Genomic DNA, 24,702 nt, shown 5'->3' with positions numbered 1-24,702 from the left:
TATGTATGTCTATTAAAAAGTTAAGTTAAAATAAGTAGTGCAAAAAAAACCCAAAAAAAAGTGAAGTAGTTTTCATGAGTTCAATATCCATTTAGAAATTGGATGGCAGAGGGGAAGAAGCTGTTCCTGAATAGTTGAGTTTGTACCTCCTTTTCGATGGTAACAATAAGAAGAGGGCATATCCTGGGTGATGATGGATGCTGCCTTCTTAAGGCATTGCTCCTTGAAGTTGACTTGGATACTATGGAGACTAGTACCCATGATGGAGCTGACTAATCTTAACAAGTTTCTGCAACTAACTTTGATCTTGTGCAGTAGCCCCCCCCCCCGCTCCACCACGTACCAGACGGTGACGCAGCCAGTCAGAATGATCTCCATTGTATATCTGTAGAAATTTTCGAGTGTTTTAGATAACAAACCAAATCTCCTCAAACTCCTAATGAAATGTAGCCTCTCCCTTGCCTTCTTTATAGCTGTATGATATATTGTGTCCATGTTCAGTCCTCAGAGATATTGACACCCCGGAACTTGAAATTGCTCACTCTCTCCACTTCTGATCCCTCTATGAGAATGAAAGTGGTGTGAATAGAGTGAAAGATTAAGAGTGAAGAGCTTGAGCCTGTGGCACTGAGGAGGTTACAATCTGGATATTCTGTAGTGTTGCTCATCTGTGACTTCCGAAACTTTTCCCAAGTCTGCCAGACAAGCAGAATGTCCTGGATGTATTTACCTCAATGAAAGCTCGAGAAACATGGAAGCACAGCATTATACAGAAGTCCAATAAGTAGTTTGCTGGGACCAGGTTAGATCTTCAGAGATCTTGACACCCAGGGACTTGAAATTGCTCATTATCCCCTCTTCTGATCCCTCGTCTACCCTATCTGAAGCCCACAGTCAGCTCTTTGGTCTCACTGATGTTGAGTGCAAGGTTGTTGCTCTGACAAGACTCAACTAGTTGGTATATCTCGCTCCTGGATGCCCTCTCCTCTCCATCTGAGATTCTACCAACAATGTATATTTAGGCAAATTTATAGATGGCATTGAGCTGTGCATAGCCACACGGTCTTGAGTATAGAGAGTAGAGCGGTGGGCTAAGTACACGTCTTTGAGGTGCACCAATGTTGATTGTCAGTGAGGAGGAGTTATTAATACCAATCGCACAGATTGTGGTCTATCGGTTAGGAAGTTGAGGATTGAATTGCAGAGGGAGCTACAGAGACCCAGGTTCAGTAGATTATCAGTCAGTACTATATGAATGATGGTGTTAAACACTGAGCTATAGTCAACAAACAGCATCCTGGCATAGGTGTTTGTATTGTCCAGGTGATCTAAGGCCATATGAAGAGCCGTTGAGATGCATCTGTTGTAGTGATTATGATGATAGGTGAATTGAATTGGTCCAGGTCCTTGCTGAGGCAGTTGTTCTTTCTGGCCATGACCAACCTCTCTAAGCATTTCATCACCGTAGATGTGAGTGCTACTGGGAGGTAGTCATTAAGGCAGCTCACACTACTCTTCTTGGGCACTTGTGTAATTGTTGCCCTTTTGAAGCAGGTGGGACCTTCTGACCGTAGCATTGAGAGGTTGAATACTCCTGCCAGTTGGTTGGCACAAGCTTTCAGTGCCTTAGCAGATACTCCCTCGGGGCCTGTTGCCTTACAAGGGTTCACTGTCCTGAAAGACAGCCTGCCATTGGCCTCCGACACAGATTATAGGGGTCACTGGGTGCAGCGAGGATCTTCTCCCTTTCAGAGCAGGCATAAAAGGCATTGAGCTCATCTGGTACTGAAACACCGCTGCCATTCATGTTATGAGGTTTCGCTTTGTAGGGAGTACTGCTACCACAAAACAACACATTTCATGGCATTGCCATTGATATTAAATTTGATTCTGATCAACTGTTTATCTGTGATGCTACATTTCCAGAAAAAAGCCAGACGAGCTGTTTATAGCAGGTTAATTTTAACTATTGTTGGTTTCTGTTCTATAAATCTAAGCTTAATTTTGCTCTGGGGTCTCTTGCAAAAACAATAGAAAAGAAAATGTAATATTTTGTATAAATGGCCTTTATTTGAGATTGCCAACATCTGTAGTTTTTAACTTTTCATAAGGAACAGTATTTTTCATTTTTAAAAAAGTGGATGATTTGTGACAGTACAGTTGTATTAGACCAGATTTTAAAAAATTATGTATCATTTTTTAGGCAACACAGTGGCTTAACTAATGGAGCTGATGCCTCACAGTGCCAGAGACTCAAGTTCAATCCTCACCTTGGGTGCTGTCTCTGCAAGGTTTGCGAAGTTCATTATCCTGCTGACCATATAGGTTTCCTCCAGGCTGCTCCATTTTCTTCCCGCACACCAGAGAGGTGTGATTTGTTAAGTTAATAGGCCGCTGCTAATTGCTGCATATGTATAGGTGGGTGGTGTAATCTGCAGGAGTTGATAGGTGTGTGAGAAGAATATCAAATGGATTTAGTTGTAAATTATAATAAAAATGGTTACAATTAGTAATTGGGCACTTGATGGTCAGTACAGACTTGGGGCTGTTTCTGTGTTGTATCTGTTTTTGATATTTTTTGCCATGGAATGTGGAATCATACTGTACCTTCATTCAAAGAGTTGGAACAGCCAGATGATGACACACTATCCTTGTTGTTTGTTTATTTTCATCTCTTTGAACTGCACCACCCAGCAATCCCCCGGTTTAATCTTAGCTTAATCACAGGACAATTTACAATGACCAATTAACCAGTGCGTCTTTGGACCGTGGGAGGAAACCCACACTGTCCTGGGAGAATGTGCAAATTTCTTATAGGCAGCAGCAGGAATTGAACCCTGGTCACTGGTACTGTAGAGCGTTGTGCTAACCATTACACTACTGTGCCAACCCAGAAGGTGTTTCATACTTGAGCTGTGCATGTTCTTGCACTGGCCATGTCAAAAATTCTCAAAGCCTTGGCTAAGTACAACTTTAAATCCAGAGTGTACGTAGCTGTCTTCTGCAGAATAAGTTGGTTGCAATACTTCCAACAAAGTAGGCTGCAGGTGTTGGAACTGAATCTGCAAAGCAGTGATAGAGTTGGAAGTGCTCAACATGTCAGATGGCATCTGTGGAGAAACAGTCAGTATTTTAGGTCTCAACAGTTGGCTTGTCAAATTATGTTTAATGTGACTTGTTTCACTCAGTGAGTTGCTTCACTCTGATTTGTACTGTCTTGAAACTATGTATTCATGTGGCATATTAAGTACTTTAACCTGAAATTACTTAGTTAATAAGTAATTTAAAGAATTAATTTGCATTCGTATTTAAATGATGTTTGGTAGAAAAGCTTGGTGAAACCGCTGTTTACACTCTGTATAACTGCATATCATAAAAGTCAATAAGTTATGGTCAGTGAGATAAAAGTGTGTGACACAGTAAAGTGAACTTGCTAATGGACCAGGTATTCTGATGTATGCAACACGGTCACACAATATAAAATATACATAACTATATATGGTGTTGGAATGTTTAGTGATATTGTGAGCTACCCCTACTACATCCTTCGGTTGTGTTGTTGGTGCAAATGACACATTCATTGTGTGTTTCAATGTACGTGTGATAAATGAATCTGAGTCTAAAATAGGAACGATGTTCTAAACGCAACGGCATCACTATACATGTTTATTTATTTAGAGATACAGTAGGTTTTTCCAGCCCTTCGAGCCTCACTGCCCAGCAACTTGCGACAACCCCCGATTTAACCCTAACCTAATCTTGGGACAATGTACAATGACCAATTAACCAACTAAGTGGTACATCTTTGGATTGTGGGAGGAAACCAGAGCACCTGGAGGAAAGCCACACATTCCACAGGAATGGAATTGAACTCTGAATGCCAGTGCCCCGAGCTGTAACAGCGTTGCTCTAACCGGTGCACTACTGTGGCACTATTACAAAGATCGATTCCTCCCTGCTTTTAAGCAATTTGAAGGAGCACTGAATCCGAAATGATAATTTTAGATCCTTTTTAAAATTAGTCTAACATAAAAAGTTATTCTTGTGTTATAGGAATTATACCTGAAGTGTTTAGACTTGTTGTTCAAGAGCCTTATCCTCATGTTGTCACTACATTCTCTTCAAGGGAACAAACACCTTTCATTGCATTCCTGCTTTAACAGTCAGACTGGGGAGACAGTTTCCAATGGCGAAGTGGGCTTTGGGATTTTTATACACCAGACCATAGAATGCAAGTACCAGTTCGCTGGATTGCATAAATGAAATTGGCTCACATCCAGTGAAATCATACAGCCACATTGGTTTCTGGAACTGAGGCTCGTTTACAGAGGGAGACCTAGGCGTCTGCAGTCATCTACGCTTCAGTAGTATGAATGTGTCGTCTTTTATACCTTTTTTTTTAAGGCAACAGAGCTGTAGTTTGTCTTGCTGAAAGTGTGCTCAAATGCTGACACAGTTGGAATTCATTTTTAGCAATGTGGAAGGTTCTGGATAACCTGGCAGCTGCTTCATGAGAGGTTAGTTTGAGAGCGTGCTTCACCATGAGGAACAGGCCGAGAATGTGCTTTGCCAACAATCACAAATTCTGACAACTTTTTTTTCTTAACAGTTCAAATCCAAGCTAAACAAAACTGCATGCAAAATCTGTGTAGCAGGGCACTATGTCTGACCCAAGGTTTAAGGAAATGCAGCCTTTTCCTTTGGGTGTCACTTGTGACCCATTCTCAGTGTAAACCAGGCCCCCATCTCTACTTTGAATAAAAGTGACGTGGGAGTCGAAGTAAACTCTTGGCCTTGTTTGAAGTGATATAAAAGTTCAGATGGTAGCATAGACAGCTTTAAAAGACCAGCTGGTCATAATAGGAGTGCTTGGTTGCTAAGGTTACCGAGCCTGTCAGGGGAAGAATGCAGCCAAGAGGGCAAGCTCTTGATGTGTGAGTTGAAGGAAGGAATTTGGTGTGATCATGCATCAGCCCTTCTAATCACACACTCAAAGGAGGTTACGTGGGTGTGAGGCAGAAACTACAGTGGGGCTTGTGTGCATGTGGTTATGGTATTCTCCCCCCTCTCAAATGGATCGGCAGGCCGACAGCACACTTTCTTTATAAGTTGGGTTTTACTCACTGCCGCCAGATTGTTGTAAGTGGGCTGTGTAATTTTGAGTAGTCTTCTCCTAGTGACTGATTGGCAACATTCAGCCATTTGATTACAGAACCAGCGGTGCTCCTTCATTACAAAATACATCTAATGTTTATCTCCCATCATATTCTGTGATTTTATGATATTACCACACTCCGAATAGGCCAATTTATCTTTTGAATGATTGTTACAAATGAGGTCTAATGAGCTGGTGTCATGCCTAATTAGTCACTAGCTTCATGGACAAATGATTTGGAAGTCTCAAATGAGTTGTCATCAAGGAGAAGACTAAGAATTAAAACATGCACCCAGGTTGTTGTAACTCAGTGGATGCTGATATATATTTTAACAGTTTTTGATATATAAATTTTGTAAAAATGTCCGGAGTTTTATTGTGTGTATGAAATTGAAGAATTTTGATGTGACAGACGTTGGAGTGTCCTGTCCATCTCCTCAGTAAATTGAGTATTACTGTTTAAATCATGTACTACTGTTCATGCATGGTCTTGGGCTGTGTGGCTGAAGCACGTTGCTGTGCCGGAGTCCAGGTCCTAGAACGAGGCACTACCCGGTGCTTGGACAATTTAAACGCTGGTCCAGATAGACTGGAAAGCCTGAGTGTGAGGATTGGGCTGCTTTCGCTCACTCTCCTGCAATGTCCGTTCCGCTCTCTGCAGTGCCAAGGGTGTGTACTGTTCTGGCAGATGTCTTCTCTATGAGTTCCACAGCGTTTTTGCCCCACTAATATGATGAACTGAGATCAAGGCTTGGGCCTACTCTGGCTGCTCTGGGAGCAGATCTAAGGACTCAGTCTGGTTTGGAATGCTGTCATTTGCTCCTATTGTTTTAATGATGTGCGTGTTTTTTCCCCTCTCTCAGCACATAGGTTATTTTATTTTAATTGGGTTCTTGGCGTTTCTTGCTCTATGGCTGCCTGTAAGCAAACAAATTTTAAGGTGTATAATTTACACATTCTTTGATAGTAAATGTACTTTGAATCATTGAATCTTAAAAAGCACCTTTTCTATTCTTGACAGCTAGTAGTGTAATCAGAGCCGAGTAATGTGTTACCTTTGTCTTAGCAAAGAAAGATGCAGTTGAAATTAGTGATAAATGTGGGTGATTGTGGAACCATACCCACAAGAATTTTGGCCGTAAACATCAGAGATAAAACCACACTGTCACATGGTTCACATTTTTGAAGTTAGGTGCAGTCTTCATCCTGAAGTGGTCTGTGATACAGCATGTGGCCATACCAATAATTAACAAATCTTGGATTGGCAGAATAAGGGGGTGTTTACTGCTAAGAATAAACTGTAGTGTAATCACAGATTGATTATTTGGAAGCAGTGTGGTTCTTTTCCAGAGGAAAATTATTCTACTGTTCCCATGCGACCCTTTACTCTATAACAGTTTAGATAAGTTGGGAAAACCAAAAGGTGGAGTGAAAAAGCTATCCAAAATATTTAAAAATAATCCAGTAGTGTCACTGGTGTTGGAACTCCTGTACATTTCTGTTATGTCACAATACTCAACCCTGTCTCAATAAATATGTGACTTGTTATTTCTTTGGCATTGGATAAATGACTACATCTTACCAAGTTCTCATGAGTTTGATCATCTTCCCAAACCAATGACATGTCACATGAGCTGCAGGCAGAAGTGCCACCCATAAATATACCAGCACAGAAACAGGCTCTTTGATTAGGCAGGCCCTTGCTGGCCAAGAACCCACTTACATGAATCCTGTTTTATTCTCCCTCTTTCTTAACATCTCCCTCCAAATTTTACCACATCCCTTGTTGATCTGGAAGAATGCTATCCCTGAAATTGTGAGATGGCACAATTGATCTTACTTGGCAAATTATTAAATGAAACAAACATTGCTCCTGTGTTGTGTAAGTCTAGCCATTACTACCAGTAGTCTATGTATGTATAACCCAGGAACACTTGCTCTCTTAAAACTTTGAAAACATAATAGCTCAAATAGCCTCTGACGACCAAGTCCAGCTCCTGACCTTCATAAATGGCTTAGCTTCTAAGCCTGATGAAATGGTTTCTACTGACAGGAGAAGGGACAAGGCGGATTACTGGCTCCTTAAAACCAGTTGCTTCAGGCAGATGGGGCTCATCAGCTGTGGTTGGCAGCTCATCTAGGAGAAGAAAAATTCTGATCTCAAACCAATGCTTCCTTGCAGCTATACTCACTCGTGGGGAAGGCTTCGGGAGTAAACTCCAAGGAAAAGCCCAGAGCTGTGACTGGGTGTCAATGACTGGCACCTCCTGTGATGCTGCTGGTGTCAAACTGTATCGGTCTCTGCCATTCAGCTGCATGGAGAGGGGAGCCTGCTGCATGGGCAACAGCTTGCTCTCCATATTGTACTGCCCTGGCTTGGTGTATGTAGACAGCTACGACACAACATCCTTTGTTGATCCTAACCGATGGAGGCCTCAAATGATTCCTTTTTCATCAGTCCAATTACAAGATGTTTTTCTATCATTGGAACCAAGATTACTAACATAAAATCGTTACAGACTAGTGTAAGACGATGGTGACTTAATCTTTGGGGTGGGGGGAGCGGGGGAGGGGGAAGATTTGTGTTGGTGGCCTGAGTGAAGGGTGAATTGCAGTCTGAATTTAAATCCAGCATTGTGCAAAACAGACAAACGGCAGCTCTGCACCAAATATCTGAAATAGTTTTACAATGCAAATACTCTTATGTCTACTAATGTTTTTGTAGAGGTACTTTTAAGTGTATTTAAATAATTTCTAAGTCCAAAAGCAATTACATTCTTTCTTAGTACCAGCTGATTAATGCCAACAGGAAAACCATACTTTTCTCAAGCACAACTATTTGGACTAGGTGAGAAATAGCACAAAACTACTTGAAAGAAATGGAATTTAAAGGAATAATGAAATAAAATAAATGAAATAATTGCATTAGAAGTTAAACATCCCATGTCCTTTTACAGTTTCCCTAATTTTTAAAGTGGAGAGAGTTTTAAGAACTTTCGGTAATCTAATTTGCTGCAGTATTTTCATGTGTTTCCATTGTCATTGAAGCATACAAATTAGGAGCAGGAGGAGGTTAATCCATGAAACATAGGAGCAGAATTAGGCCATTAGGCTTATTGAGTCTGCTGTGCGATTTCATCACGGCTGATTTCTATGTTCCCTCACAACCCCATTCTTCTGCCTCCTTCCTGTAACCTTTGACGCCCTGACTAATCAAGAACTTAACAACCTTCACTTTAAATATACCCAATGACTTGCCCTTCACAGCCATCAGTGGCAATGAAATTCCACAGATTTTCCAACATCTTGCTAAAGAAATTCCTTCTCGTTTCTGTTCTAAAGGGACTTCCTTATATTGTGAGGCTGTGTCCTCTGGTCCTAAAGAAATATCATTCATATTCACTCTATCTAGGCCTTTCAAAAAGACACAATTTCACTCAATTCTTAGTGATGAAGGCATACCTTCACATGTTATCTCTAGCTAGTTGAAATGTCTGAACTTCCTATGGCAAGAGTGTCCAGCAGAAATGATGGGGGTATGGTTAAATAGCATCACACATTTTGTCCTTGAGATCGCAGATGGTGGATCATCATGAAATAAGGTACAGAATAAATGTGTGCAATAAATCTTTTGGTGTATTGCCAATCCTGTTAGGAAATCAAGTTAACGTTAAGGACCAATTCCATTCTCAGATTTCTGAAAGTAGTCATTACACTCCAGGCAGGGGGTGCTCAGACCTTTGTCATGCAAGGTCAAATTGTTATCATCCTTTCTGTAATATGTACATTCACTGCAGTCACCAGTAAGCCATCATCCATGCCAAGAGCACTGGAACATTGCTGTGTGGTAGCATTAGAACTTGTAAAGGCACAAGAAAGTAAATCCTGTAAATTTGTTTTTCTGACTTTTACTTTGGCACTGTTGCCCATGGAGAATGATTTTCATCACCTGATAGAACCAAAGGGGAAAGTTTGATATAGGGCTTGGATGAGTTCAAGGAGAATATGGAGGGAAAGGAGCTGTTGAGTTGTGTCCTCCCTACCTTGTTATTTTCCTCCCCCTATCTTGCTGCTCATTGTACAGTGTGGCAAAAACTGAAGTTAGCTGGGTTGTGAGCATACCATGCATGCATCTTGAAAGCTTTTGTTGGGCATGGTTCTACAGGGCTCCACCAGAGCAGCAGAACATTGTTGCCAGTAATCAGTTCTATTATGTTTCATGGAATAACATGATTTTAGTTGCATGCATACTACTCATGGATTGTGCGTTTGGTTCTTGAGCCATGTTGTCAGCAAGTCTGTGTGATCCAGCACCCAGGTTGTGCCTCCTTCCCATCTGGAAGGAGATATAGAAGCCTGAAGGCCCACCTTCAATGATTCGGGAACAGCTTCTTCCCCTCTGCCATCCATTTTTCAATGGACATTGAACCCATGAGCACTACCTCACTACTTTCTTATTTTGATTTCTATTTTTGGACTACTTTTTTAATTTAACTATTTTATTTTTATATGGGTAGAATGTATGTAACTAAAGCCATGTTTTTATTTTTATATATATTATAGTTATTCAATATTTATTGCCTATTTATTGCATTGTGCTGCTGCAGCAAAGGAAACAAATTTCATAACATACAGCAGTGATAAATCTGATCTTGGCTCTGATGTCTTGTTTATGCCATTGTCACAATATTAAGCCAACTTGACTGTTGCCAGCATACCAGGCATTGTCTAAGATTATCCACTGTCTGTGGTCATACATGGGTTGGATATCATGCAATTGTATCCTGGATTTCCACACTTGTAGATCCCAGTCAGTCCAGATTGGCAGAAACATCTCCTCCACAATCTCAATCAGCATAGGAGCACTGCAGGAATGTATGCTTAGCCCCCCTGCTCTACTTGCTTTACACCTATGACTGTGTAGGTGAGTATGGCTCCAACACCATATAGAAGTTTGCTGATGACACCACTGTTGTGGGCTTTAACAAAGGGAGTGATGAATCAGAATACAGAAAGGAGATTGAACACTTGGCTGAGTGGTGTAATAACAACAACCTCTCACTCAATGATATTAAGACCAAGAAACTGATTGTAGACTTCTGGAGAGGGAAACCGGAGGTCCATGAAGCAATAGTTATTGGAGAATTAGAGGTGGAGAAGGTCAGCAACTTTAAATTCCTGGGTGTCATTATCTCAGAGGACCTGTCCTGGATTCATCATATCGATATAATTGTGAAGAAAGCATGACAGTGTCTCTACTTCCTCAGGAGTCTGCGGAGGTTCAGCGTGTCACCGAAAACCTTTGGAAACCTCTACAGATAGGTGGTAGGAAGTGTGCCCTCTGGCTGTATTACAGCTTGGTATGGGAACACAAAAGATAGTGGATTCAGCCCAGTACATCATGGGTAAAACCCTCCCAACCGTTGAGCACATCTACGTGAAATATTACCATAAAAAAGCAGCATCCATCATCAGAGATCCCCACCATCCAGGCCATGTTCTTTTTTCGCTGATGCCAACAGGTAGAAGGTACAGATACCTCAGGACTCACCACCAGGTTCAAGAACAGTTACAACCCCTCAGCCATCAGGCTCTTGAACATAAGGGGATAATTACATTCATTTAAGAACTCTGTTATATTGTTATTTCATGCTTGTTGCTATTTATTTACAGTCCCTATTAAAAGAATTCACCCCACCCCCTCGGAAGTTTTATTGTTTTACAACATTGAATCACAGTGGATTTAATTTGGGTTTATTTGGCACTGATCAACAGAAAATGACTCTTTCATGTTAAGTGAAAACAGATCTCTACAAAGTGATTAAATTAATTACAAATAGAAAACACAAAATAATTGATTCCATAACTAGTCATCCCCCCCCTTTAATATGTCACACCAAATCATCACTGCTGCAGCCACTTGGCTTTAGAAATCTCACAATTAGTTAAATGGAGATCACCTGTGTACAGTCAAAGTGTTTCAATGGTTTGCGGTAAAATGGATTGCAGACTGTGCAACAGTTTCTTCCCCCAAGCCATCAGACTCCTCAACACCCAGAGTCTAGACTGACATCTACATCATTTATTATTATATTGGAATTTGTTCTCTACTGTGCCTATTGTCTTGTTGATTATTAATTAATTAATTACTGTACTGCCCTGCACTGTTTTGTGCGCTTTATGTGGTTCTGAGTAGGTCTGTAGTCTAGTGTAGTTTTTGTGTTGTTTTACATAGTCTAGTGTAGCCTTGAGTTGTCTCACATAGTCTAGTGTAGTTTTGTGTTATTTCATGTAGCACCATGGTCCTGGAGGAACGTTGTTTTGTTTTTACTGTACCAGCAGTTTATGGTCGAAATAACAATAAAAAGCAACTTGACTTGACTTGAAATACACCTGTATCTGGAAGGTCCAGCTGTTGATGAGTCAGTATCCTGGCAAAAACTACACCATGAAGACAAAAGAACACTTCAAGCAATTCAGTGAAAAGGTTATTGAAAAGCACGTCAGGAGATGGATACGAGAAAATTTCCAAGTCACTGAATATCCCTTGGAGTACAATTAAATCAATCATTTAAGAAATGGAAAGAATATGGCACAGCTGTTAATCTGCTTAGAGTAGGCCGTCCTCAAAAACTAAGTGACTGTGTAAGAAGGCGACTAGTGAGGGAAGCCACCAAAAGACCTATGACAAATCTGGAGGAGTTACAAGTTTTAGTAGCTAAGGTGGGAGAGACTGCGCATACGACAACTGTTGCTTGGGTGCTTTAGCAGTCACAGTGTATAGTTCCTGATGTTTTCAGTTTACAGTTACTAATCTATAGATTTGCTAAGTATGCTCGCAAAAATAGAATCTTAGTGTTGTATGTGGTAACACATATGTACTCCAATAAACTTTACTTTGAACTTTAGAACTTCGAAACCCCTTTCAGTTATGATGCATCCTCAGTTTGACATGGTGCCTGCAAGTAGTTTTGTGTGATGTAATTGGCATCTGGTATCTTGGATAAACTGGAAGCCATGTAAAGCTTTGCCTGTTGATCACTGATAATGATTTTTGAATAGAGAGTTTGTAAATACAGGCAGTCCCCGAGTTACCAACGTCTGACTTACGGGCAGCTTGTATTTACGAACCGAGGAAGGAGTACGCCGTCCGCCATTTTAAGTCAGATAGTGACGCCGTCTGCCATTATAAGTCGTTGCCGTTGACACTGTGTTGAGTATTTAACTTTGTATTTGGCTTAAATTGTTCTTAGTAAGATTCACCCTGACCCCCCCCCCACCGTTCCAGTTGGCTGGTGGTGCGGTGAGATCAGTGCTGGGCTGGAGAACGGAGGTTCGCGAGTTTGATCCAGTGACAGACTGCTCCCGTGCCGGGTTGATGTCGATCCAGTGACTCCTGTACCATCTGTGCCAGGTTGATTTTGAGCTTGCAACTCGACCTTGTAAAAAAAAACACAGCCACCTCCAGTTTAAATTCCCACGTGGAATGTTGTGGAGGATCAAATACCCAAACCCAGCACAGCCCCCACTTGTCCCATTTAACCTGTCTCAGTGTGGTGCAGTTCAGGGGCCGGCAGAGCTTGGAACCCGCTGCCCACAGTGTTTCTGTTCCATTGATGGGAAGCGATCGCGATTGAAAAGAAAGTGGAAATAATAAGCGTTTGGAAAGAGGTGAAATGCCATCGGTCATTGGAAAAGCGTTAGGCTACAGTCAGTCAATGATCGGAACAATTTTAAAGAATAAAGGATAAAGTGAGAATAATGGAGCATTTGAAAGGCCCTGCCCCAATGAAAGCTACAATTATTACTAAGCAACGCAGTGGTTTAATTATTGGAATGCATACGTTTCTTAAGTGTTTTATATGCATAGAAAGGTAAAATATATACTACATACTAAGACAAACGTTTGACTGACGCTAAATAATACTGGATGTACTTGTTCCGACTTACGTACAAATCCGACTTAAAGACGGACTCAGGAACGGAACTCGTACGTAACCCGGGGACTGCCTGTAAGTGCATTACAAACCTGGAAAGAGTTTAACCACAGTTCAAGGCCGTGGTAATCTGACGTTGCTAGAACAAATAGTTGACTTCCAAGGATACTCTTAACAATACAAGTGTAACATTAAAGAAACTCCATGTTTTAGAAAGTTGCATTATAGCAGAACAGAGTGTACTTGCCTTCAAATATAGATTTTAAAGGTTTTCGTGATTGCAATCATGTTATAAACAATGTGGCCCAGGTAATGAAGATGGTGTTCCTTAAATGCATCAATCATATTATAACCAGTACACGTTAAGAAAATCTACACAATAGTAGAGATACCTGAACATGTTTCACATTGTTCCAAACTGACTTACTGCTGGTAGAATGGCTTTCTAGATGTATACCCTGAACAGATATCATCTCCTGGTGAAAGGTCTCCATCTCCTCTCTCTTACAGCAGCTTGTTCATTTTCTCACTGTTCTGACATTTAATTGAAGGGAACATCTCGCTGTCCAATTCGGGGTGGTGCATCGCTTTAGAAGCGGTAGAGAGATCTACTTCAACTGTGAAACAGATCTGGGTCTCAGAAATGTTGCCCCTGACTGCAACCTTGTATCTGGCAAATAAAATGTTTCACAAGAATTGCAAAAGCACCAACCTCTTCAAATTTGATAGTCTCTTGGTCTGGATAGACAACCGAGGGAAGGATAAACTGAGCCCTCTGGGCTGGTCAACAAAATCCTATTGCAGAAGTGCACTGTTGAGTTGCTTAGAAATTATTATAGGTGCTATGAAAGACAAGGGTAGTTCAATATTTTCAGAGTTAATAGCACATCTCTTTTGCTGTCAAAGTACTGCTGTACAAGGTTTAAAATAGTCATCATTTCCCAATTGAAGCCAAGACAGCAGGTCAAAGTTCAATGCTCCCCATAAATGGAAAAATAACAATAGGCGCTTCAAGATGCTCTTTGTATTGTATTTGTTAAATGAGCCTATGAGGGTATTTGAATAGATTTACCAGCACCATTTTCACTGGAATTTAAATGTTGCCATGATACCTTTTGAGTTTTTGTCCATATTTACTAATACAATGTCTGAACATAAAATATTCATAGTGCTTAATCATTTAACTTAAATCACTGTTTTGGAAAAGAACTTCAGTGGTGGAGTGTTTGTCAGACCATGTTTTCTAACTGCTCTACTTATTGAAATTTCTGAGATTAGCATTGCTTCCCCCATGCTGAAAATTACACAGAAACACAACAGAAGCAGAGAAGGGGGATATTTCCTTTCCTCTGTTCAACTGGCTGCAGTATTCTGGAGTGTTTGATTTATTCTGATTTCAGTTCCATTGTTGTTGCCAAAGACTGTATCAAATTAATAACCTGATTGCTACATTTTGACAGCATGCGGCTGTGAAAATGTGGCCCATTCAGAAGCCTTTGAACCTTACAGAATGATTGCAGCTGAAAAATGTTCTGATATTGGTAGAATTCGGTACATGTTGGTGACCCTGTGCATGCTTCTCTCCCCCCCAATATTTTTTGAAGAATTTGGCCATCATTAGGAAAACAGTAGGTGCTTTGTTGCCTGAAGCTGGAACAGCATCTACTTCAGACCAAAATTTAGCTTTATATGGAATGCTGCAAGGCTTAAATGAATGATAGGATTTCTGGTACATATTATAGGTGTGGTGAAATGATTACTATTCAATGAATGTTCAGATAAAAAGAAATCAGCCAGGGGCAACAATGTAATTAATTTTGAAACAAAGAGCCAAGTAGATGCAAGTTGACAGGCAACTAAATCTAGAGGTTCAGCAGTCATGAATTTTTAATCACAAATTTAATCATGAATTGGTATTTATTTTCAGTTGACTTTTGTTCAGGAAGAGCACTCAAAGATATCTTTAGCAGCTTATTAGGAGTGATGGGGATGTATTTGTTTTTAAATATAACCTACCTTAGTTACACTGTTCATATTCAAGAACTCGTGTGCTATTCAAGAACTATTAGACTACCGTACTCTCATTGTTTCAGTAATTCTTGTCAGCATGGATATATGAAAGAAAAATTGACTAATCCCTTGACATTCATTGGGATGTGACTACGAATAGATAAGGGAGGACTAGTTGAATGCAGTATATAAAGATTCCACACCAGGGATTGGTCAGGAAGTTTAAAGTATGTAGAATTCAAAGTGAATCCCATGATAATTAATGAACAGAAAACAAAAGAAAAACAGGAATTAACAGGTCTTTTTCAGATTGGGAGCATGTGATTATAGAAGTTACTGCAGAGATTGGTGCTTCCAATCTTCCAAAGGTGGCTCTTGGGCCATTAGTAATTTAAAGTAAAAAATGATACATTTTTTACTCTTATGTCTAATGTAGTCAGTAGCAACTATTGATAAGTCTAGGTAATGCTAAAATACGTAACGTAGTTCTTTTAAAAACTGAGTAAAATTTCTTTGGAATTGATGGCTGCCACACCTGAGCTTTCAGGCACTTGAGTAGTTTCAGGCCATTTGTGCTTGTTGAGAACCCAAAACAGCGTAATCAGATGATGTTTTTGTGCAGCTATCATAGGAAAGAGTATTTAGAAATGGAGAATAATTTGACAAGGATGCTGTTAAAACTGAAAGATTACAATTAAAGAGAAATTGAGAACACGTTTTATTTGTAGTTGAAGATGTTAAGGGCTACCTTTGGAGAGATTGAAAAAAATTATTAAAATTAACAGAAAACAATTGTGATAATTTTCAGCAGCTTCCATCAATGTCGTGAGAGACTTATTTTAAGATTATTCCAAGGAGAAAAAGGTTAATAAACAATGTCTTAAAATCTTAGAAATTTTTGGTGTGGGATGAAGTCATTCAGTTTGTTGGGTATGGTACTGTTTGATATTGTAGAAATGACAAATTATTTTGAAAGGGAAATACCAGTTCAAAAAAGATGGAGTATCAAAAAGTTCGAACTAAGTATGAGGCTTGGTATGCACTGCGATGACCCTTGAGGAGTAAAGTGCTCCGTGCCATTTTCTATGATCTCTCATAAAAAATAAGATCTCTTGATATTTGTCATGTAAAGATGATTTCTTCAGGAAAATGGTAATTCATTGTTTTCTGTCTGATTACATTAGGAAAAAAGTGGGTTGAGAAGCCAGTCTTGGTTCATTTTTATTCAAGTCAAGTCACTTTTATTGTCATTTCGACCATAACTGCTGGTACAGTACATAGTAAAAATGAGACAACATTTTTCAGGACCATGGTGTTACATGACACAGTACACAAACTAGACTGAACTACGTAAAAAAAACACAGAGAAAGCTACACTAGACTACAGACCTACACAGGACTACATAAAGTGCACAAAAACAGTGCAGGCATTACAATAAATAATAAACAGGACAATAGGGCAAGGTGTCAGTCCAGGCTTCGGGTATTGAGGAGTCTGATAGCTTGGGGGAAGAAACTGTTACATAGTCTGGTCATGAGAGCCCGAATGCTTCAGAGCCTTTTCCCAGATGGCAGGAGGGAGAAGAGATTGTATGAGGGGTGCATGGGGTCCTTCATAATGCTGTTTTCTTTGCGGATGCAGCATGTAGTGTAAATGTCCGTGATGGCAGGAAGAGAGACCCCAATGATCTTCTCAGCTGACCTCACCTAAGGTCCAGGGATAAATGCTTGGATTTGTTACCGCCAACGACTATTTATTTTGGTATTGTACTTTTGTAATACAAAAGGAAAGAGGGATTTAATGGTATTAAGAGCTGCTAAAGTATATCGGTCCTATCACACTAGGTAAATATAGTTATTGGAAATACCACAAAAAATTCACAGTGATTTTATTGGGAGATTTATTGTTAATAAAAGCTATAGTTCCTGTGTATACGTGGATCACTAGAGTTGCTGCAACTTTATTCAGGACATCAATACCCCTCATTTAAAAAAAAATACATTGTCAGCTGCTAGTATGTGAATATTATGAATTTACATACAAAGGCATTGCTTTTTCATGTCTGCTAATTTTTTTGTCCAACTACCCAAGCAGCTCAGTCTGAACTAACAACTATCCGATTTACTGCAAGCATTTTAGAGGGAGATTAACTCAGTACATAACCCCAACCATTTTGATTGATCAGGTGCCCAAAATTTTAAATGAGCTATGCCTGGAACATTTGCCAGAAGGAAGGTGTGGTTTAATATATAATTATTCAAAAACAATTGCTGTGTGTTTGCTGGGAGATGTGTAGGGGAAGAAACGATCATAACTAGAGAAAAATTCCTGTCTGCTATATTTCAATAAATCAGTAAAATGAGTAAATCTTGTAGTTTATTTGAATACTGTTGCTTGACAAACCACTTTGATCACTGATCGGCCAGTTATTCTGCCACCGGTTATTACTGATGTATCTTTAACACTTCATTGCTTTTTATTTGAAATATTTGTCAATGAGATCATTCATTATATACAATAGGGACACCTCTATCTAAAGAAAATAAAATAATTTGGATTGGCATAGTAAGTTTACTTGATCCTTTTTCACATCAAACTTGTTAAATGATCAGATTTAATTAATATTTTTATCCAAAGATTCTAAGTACATTTATCAATTAATGCAGCATACAATACTGAGATTTGCCTTCCCACAGACAGCCATAAACCAGAAAACCATGGAATCCATTCAAAGGAAAATATCAAACCTCCAATGCACAGAAGTCAGCCAGATATGGAGAACCTGAAGATAGTGGTGTGAGTCTCAGCCTGAAACATCAACTGTATTCTTTTCCGTAGATGCTGCCTGGCCTGCTGAGTTCCTCAGCATTTTGTGTGTGTTGTTTTGGGAGGTGCTCTCAGAATAATCTGGTTGAAATAACTGCGGTATGCTCTATCTTGTAGACAGGATGGTTTTACGCTGGTGGTGGAGTGAACAAATATTTAGGGTGGTGGATGAGGAGTCAATCACTTAGACTCTGTTGTCTTGGATGTTACTGAGCTGCTTGAGAGGATTTAGAGTTGGACTTAGTCCAAGAAAGTGAAGGGTGTTTCATAATGAGCTGACTTGTGCCTTGCATGTGGTAGATTATGTCATGTAAATTGGGACAATAGACCTTAGCAGCTTTCCTGCTGTTGGTGATTTTGTCTAATATAGATTCTTTATCTGTTGTATAAAATGCTTTTTGAGTTGTTGAATGTTCTAGATTTATCACATGAAATGATCTGGCTATGTTGTATAATAATCTGATGCCTGATCATTGATAAAGTGCAATTTCTAATTCAAGATAACTGCTGAAGGAATTAAAACAACAATGGTGTTATAAACTGAGTAAAACTGAGGCCAAAATTGTGAGCTTTATGGGAAATTTTAGAACATGAATTAACTTTAATTTCTTTGACTTGTTTATTGTTCGGTGCTATTTGTACCCAGCTCAAGTAATCTGTATTTTCCTGTTCAGCCTGTGAATATGGGGATTTGTGTTAGTTCTGGAAATGCTAGTTAATATAGAAGGTGAAGTTTAATGGCAAAATGGTGCATAGTATATAAAATTGAAGAGTTTATTGGTTTATAATTCTATACACTTAGTGTGCTTTACAGTGATAAATAGGACATTTCATTTTCAAAATGGATTCTAAGATCATTCTAAATAAATCGAGCATTGAGTACAGGAAATGGGAAGTTGGATAATATATTACTTACTGCCCATTATACTGCTGGGATTTAGGACAGCAGTGAAGGTTCTCCATCTCTCTCTGTACATACCATCACACACAGTTGTAGAACGATTCTTCATTCCTGTTTTTTGTAACAGGGATGTTAGCCCTGAGCTGAACCACCAAATTTAGAGGATTTGTGGACCCCTCAATCTGGCCTCAACACTTTGACCCTTTTGGCATGGGTGACCCTACCGCGAGCCAACTCACAAGGCCCTGGTGCCAGTCAATATATAGCTCGCTGGGTCATTGAGGCATGAAGCCTCCAAGCCACAATAAGTCTATAAGACATCGGTGAGGCCCAGTCTGAAGTATTGTGTTCAGTTTTGGTCACCCACCTATAGGAAAGATGTAAATACGGTTGAAAGAGTACTGAGAAAATTTATAAGGATGTTGCTGGGTCTGGAGGACCTCATTTATAAAGAAATATTAAATAGGTTAGGACTTTATTCTTTGAAACATAGAAAACTTAGAGGAGATTTGATGGAGGTATACAGAATTATGACGGGTAGAGATAGGGTAAATGCAAGCAGGCTTTTTCCAGAGGCTGAATGGGACGACAGCTAGAGATCATGGGTTAAGGGTGAAAGGTGAAACGTTTAAGGGGGACATGAGGGGAAACTTCTTCATTCGGAGGGTCATGAGAGTGTGGAATGAGTTGCCAGCCAAGTGGTGTATGTGAGCTTGATTTAATAATTTAAGAGAAGTTTGGAGAGGTACCCGGATGGTATGATCCTCATACAAGTCGATAGGACTGGATAGTTTAAATGGTTTGGCATAGATTAGATGGGCTAAAAGGACTGTTTCAGTACTGTACTTTTCTATGACTTTTCTATTGCAAGACGTTTTCCTGGATGGTAGTGCACAACACAAGGAAAATTTTCCAGTCTCTCGTCTACTGAAAACATGTTGGTTATGCTAAACAGGAAGACCATGTTTATGCCTCCTGCATTTACAAACGTTTGTATCATTGGTTCAAGATATTGGCCAGGATGGAGGAGTTTTGGTTTTCCTCATCCCCTTTTCCAAAGACATTGGAACACCATTTCATAGGGATCAGGGATTTTCCTTTACAAATTATTTATTAATGTTCAAACCTGTTCAGTAATTTTCAGTGTGGATTCTGACTATATGAAGTCACTCCTTTGCTAATCTACTGATTTCTACTGTGATGGGAAGGGGAGTTACAGACAATATTTCTTCCTGTGCAGAAGGGTTTCTTGGCCATTTGTATTATGGTGGAAGCTAGTTCAGTTATAACAGCTTAAGGATCAAACTTGCTAACTTGCAGGACATGTTGTAGTTTAATTATTCATTGAATAAACACATTAAAATAGCTGTAGATCCACTGCCTAAGCTATGTTTGACCCATGTTTGGTGCTGTCCTGTATGGAATGTGAAAGTGTAATTACTGAGTTTTTTGAACACCAGAATTCTCTTTTAATTTAATTCTAAACCTTGTTCTCATTCTTCAAACTACATTTATGAGGATTAAAGTCTTTTTGCACGTTATCTTAGTGCTATTTAAAAATAGGGTAAATCTACAAGAAAATATGCATGCAATATGTAATTGCATTCATGAAGTGTTTATGAAGCACTGCCCATTGTTCGGTGCTTGAAATCTTTCTTTTTCCCTTCCAGAGTGAAACTTTAAAATGGCTATTCAATGATCGGACGAAAAACTTTTAAAATATGATTGAATTCATGACACTAAGGGTGAGACTGGGAACATTAATGGCCAAGTCTGGGTAAGTAAATTGTTAGCAGCTTTTTTTTCCTGTTAAAAAGCTCAACTTTGAACCTGTAGAATTGTAGATAAGCATGTTAAAATTTAAACATGAGCTTGTATGCCTGTGCAAAAGCACTCATCCAGCTTTCTAATAATAATATTACAAATATGCATATTGTAAATTAAGTTTCAGAAGAATAAAGTATTAAAATATTGGAAGAATTTAATGGCCCTTAGATGTTACAACAGAGCAACATTTTTTCTTGAGCCTTCCTTTGTATTTATTTTCCAAACCTGTTCAAGTACACTTCCTGTGTTATCAATAAGTTCCGAGCTGTAGCTACATATTATTCCGTCTGTTAATCATCTGGCCTGTACTGTACCATGCTGCAGTTTTGTTTTTTGGGGTATATTTTGTGGTTGTGCAGGTTTCCGTTCTTAATATTAATAAATACAGAGACAAAGAATGTAAGGATTTATTTGTTTATTTATTGAGATACAGCGTGGAGTAGGTCCTTCCGGCCTTATGAACTGCACCACCCAGCAATCCCCCGATTTAATCTTAGCCTATTCACAGGACAATTTACAGTGACCAATTAACTTACCAACCGGCATGTCTTTGGACTGTGGAAGGAAACTGGAGCATCTAGGAGAAAACCTGTGTGTTCAAAGGAAGAATGTAACAACTCCTCACAGGCAGCAGAGGGAATTGAACCCGTGTCGCTGGTACTGTAAAGTGTTGTGCTGCCCTTTAAAAAAAAATAAAATAAAAAAAATAAAAATATATATATATATATATATTTATATTTATTTATTATTATAGCTGTACTCTTGTTTCAATTTTTATCACTTTTAGGATATAATTCTTTTTGGTATCAGCACACACTTTAATTACGAGGACTTGTATCTGGGGTCTGATCATCTCCTGTGTATGAAAGTGATTTTTATAGAAGGAGCCACTTTAGGAAAAGCTGCTTGTTTTTATTTTTGCTCGACTCCCTCAAGTGTGAGAAGCTAGGACCAATTATAGCAATTCTTTTGAACTTTTAAGTCTGTTAATAACATCAAATCCTTGCCAGAGTTTGCCATAAAAGAGGCTTTTAATTTTAGCTAGAATTTGAATATTTATAATTCCATTAGTTTGGGACCACCATGAAGTTCTTCATGTTGGTTTGCTAGGATGTTTATTCATTTGGTAACATATATATAGGTCTACAAAGAACTAATTGAGCAGATTATTGTCACCTCATTCACAAAATCTCTGGTCTCTGCCATAACACTGATAAAGTAAAGCAGCGAAGATCTCACTTTGTGACCCAGAATGTAAAATTTGAAGATGCTAAATACTTTTGGTTACGCTTTAGAAAAATTAATAAAACTTGTCTTTAATTGGCACTTTCAAAGCACTTTTCAGGACATTTCAAACTATTTAAAGCCAATAACATATTATACTTTTCTTATTACATTAATGTAGACATCCTTGTAGTATAAGAGACACAATAAAGCAAGTTTATACATGACAAACAGCCAGATAAATCTGTTTGAATGAAGATTATTGAGTGTTAAGTATTGGAATATAGATATTGATAGCAGAAATAGGGTATAGCAAATCATAAACGTGGAGATTCTGCAGATGCTGGTAATCCAAAGCGCAACACTCTCTTCCTATTGACAAGCCATTCAATCCTGGAATAATTTTCGTGAATCTCCTTTGAACTCTCCAGTTTCAGCCCTTTCTTTCCAAGATAAGGGGCCCAAAACTGCTCACAGTACTCCCAAATGAGACCTCACTAGTGCTTTATAAAGTTTCAACATTACATCCTTGCTTTTATATTCTAGTCCCCTTGAAATGATTGCTAACATTGCATTTCCCTTCCTCACCACAGACCCAACCTACAAATTAAGCTTTAGAGAATCCTGCACAAGGACTTCCAGGTCCCTTTGTGTCTCAGTTTTTTGTATTTTCTCTTCATGTAGAAAATGGTCAACCCTTGCATTCTTCCACAAAGTGCATGAGGATACTCTCCTTGATACTGTATTCCATCTTCCAATACTTTGTCCATTCTCCTAATCTGTTCAAGTTTTTTTTCAGCCTCTTTACTTCCTCAAAACTACTTGCCCCTCCAGCTTTGTTTATATTATCTGCAAACTTTGCACCAAAACCATCATATCTGTCATCCAAATCATTGACATATAGTGTAAAAAGAATTTGTCCCAACACAAAACCTCTGTGGAATAGCACTAGTCACCAGCAGCCAGTCAGAAAAGGCTCCTTTTATTCCCACTCTTTGCCTGCTGCCAATCAGCCACTGCTTTATCCATGCTAGTATATTTCCTGTAATACCATGGGCATGTAGCTTGCTAAGCTGCCTCATGTGTGGCACCTTGTCAAAGACCTTCTGAAAAGCTAAGTATGCTACATCAACCAATTGTCCTTTGTCTATCTTGCTTGTTGCTACTTCAAGGAAATCCAACAAATTTGTTAGGCAAGGTTTTCCCTTGAGGAAACCATGCTGACTATGGCCTATTTTATCATGTGCCTCCAAGTACCCTGAGACCTCATCCTTAATAATACTCCAACATCTTCTCACCGCTGAGGTCAGACTAACTAGCCTATAGTTTCTTTCCTTCTACCTCTCTCTCTTCTTGAAGAGTGGAGTGACATTTGCAATTTTCCATTTGCAATCTTATGATTCTTGAAAGATCATTACTAATGCCTCCACAATATCTTCAGCCACCTCTTTCAGAACCCTAGGGTGTACACCATCTGGTCCAGGTGACTTATCTACCTTCAGATCTTTCAGTTTCCAGAGAAACTTCTCTGTAGTAATGGTAACTTCACACACTTCATGACCCCTGAAACTTCCACCATATTGCCAGTGTCTTCCACAGGCAAAATACTTATTTAGCCCATCTGTTATTTCGTTGTCTCCCATTACTACTTCTTCAGTGTCATTTTCCAGCAGTCCAATATCCACTCTCACCTCTCTTTTATACGTTATATATCTGAAGTAATTTTTGGTATCATTTTTAATATTATTGGCTAGCTTGCTTTCATATTCCATATTTACCTTAATGACTTTTTTAGTTGCCTTTTGTTGTTTTTTAAAAGCTTCCCAATCCTTTAACTTCCCACTAATTTTTGCACTATTATATGCTCTCTTTTTGGTTTTTATGTTGGTTTTGACTACTTTTGTTAGCTATTATTGTGTCATTTTTCCTTTACTTCCTCTTTGCGATGTATATATCGATGTATATATCCTGTGCCTCCTGGATATTTTGCTTCCAGAAATTCCAGCCATTGCTGCTCTACCATCATCCCTGCCAGTGTTCTTTTCCAATTATTTCTGGCCAAGTCCTCTCTCTCATGCCTCTGTAATTCCGTTTACTCTACTGTAATACCAATACATCTAACTTTAACTTCTGCTTCTCAAATTTCAGGGTCAATTCGATCATATTATGATCACTTTTCTCTAAAGTTTCTTTTACCTTAAGCTCTCTAATCTCTTCTGGTTCACTGCACAGCACCAAATCCAGAGTAGTTGATCTTCTAGTGTGCTCAACCACAAGCTGCTCTATAAAGCTATCTCGTAGGCACTCTAGAAATTCCGCCTCCTGTAATCCAGCACCAACCTGATTTTCCCAATCTTACCTGCATATTGAAGTCCTCCATAACTACTGTAACATTGCTGTTTTGGCATGCACATTCTATCTCCTGTTGTAAATTGTAGGCTGGATCCTTGCTACTGTTTGGGGGACTGTGTACAACTTCCATCAGTGTCTTTTTACCCTTGCAGTTCCTTAACTCTATCCACAATGATTTAGCATCTTCCAATCCTAAGTCATTTCTTTCTTATGATTTGATTTCATTTTTTTTTACCAACAGAGCAACTCTGCCCTCTCTGCCTGCCTGCTTATCCTTTCGATACAGTGTATATCCTTGAACACTAAGCTTTCAGCTATGATTCCATAATGCCTACAACATCATACCTGCCAATCTGCAACTGGCTGCAAGTTCATTTACCTTATTCTGTATACTGCGAGCATTCGGATACAACACCTTCTCTCCTGTAGCACCCTTTTTGATTTTTTTCACATCTTCCTCAACATTTTG

General features: G+C 39.1%; 1 protein-coding gene across 4 annotated transcripts in view; it reads left to right on the top strand.

Moving 5' to 3' along the window:
- Window positions 1-24,702, top strand: part of frs2a (fibroblast growth factor receptor substrate 2a) — a 107,095-nt gene that overhangs the window by 36,557 nt on the left and 45,836 nt on the right. For 2 of the 4 annotated variants that reach the window (XM_073059690.1, XM_073059693.1), the window contains exon 2: window positions 20,501-20,607. The gene's annotated coding sequence lies outside the window, so the exon portion shown is untranslated. Of the gene's footprint in view, window positions 1-2,203; window positions 2,292-4,393; window positions 4,518-20,500; window positions 20,608-24,702 lie in introns of those variants that run through there. The other 2 variants (XM_073059691.1, XM_073059692.1) reach the window with 2 other exon arrangements.

Source organism: Hemitrygon akajei, chromosome 10 (genome assembly GCF_048418815.1).
Source record: "Hemitrygon akajei chromosome 10, sHemAka1.3, whole genome shotgun sequence".
NCBI classification, from domain to species: Eukaryota; Metazoa; Chordata; class Chondrichthyes; order Myliobatiformes; family Dasyatidae; genus Hemitrygon; species Hemitrygon akajei.
This window is presented reverse-complemented; position numbering and strand designations above follow the sequence as displayed.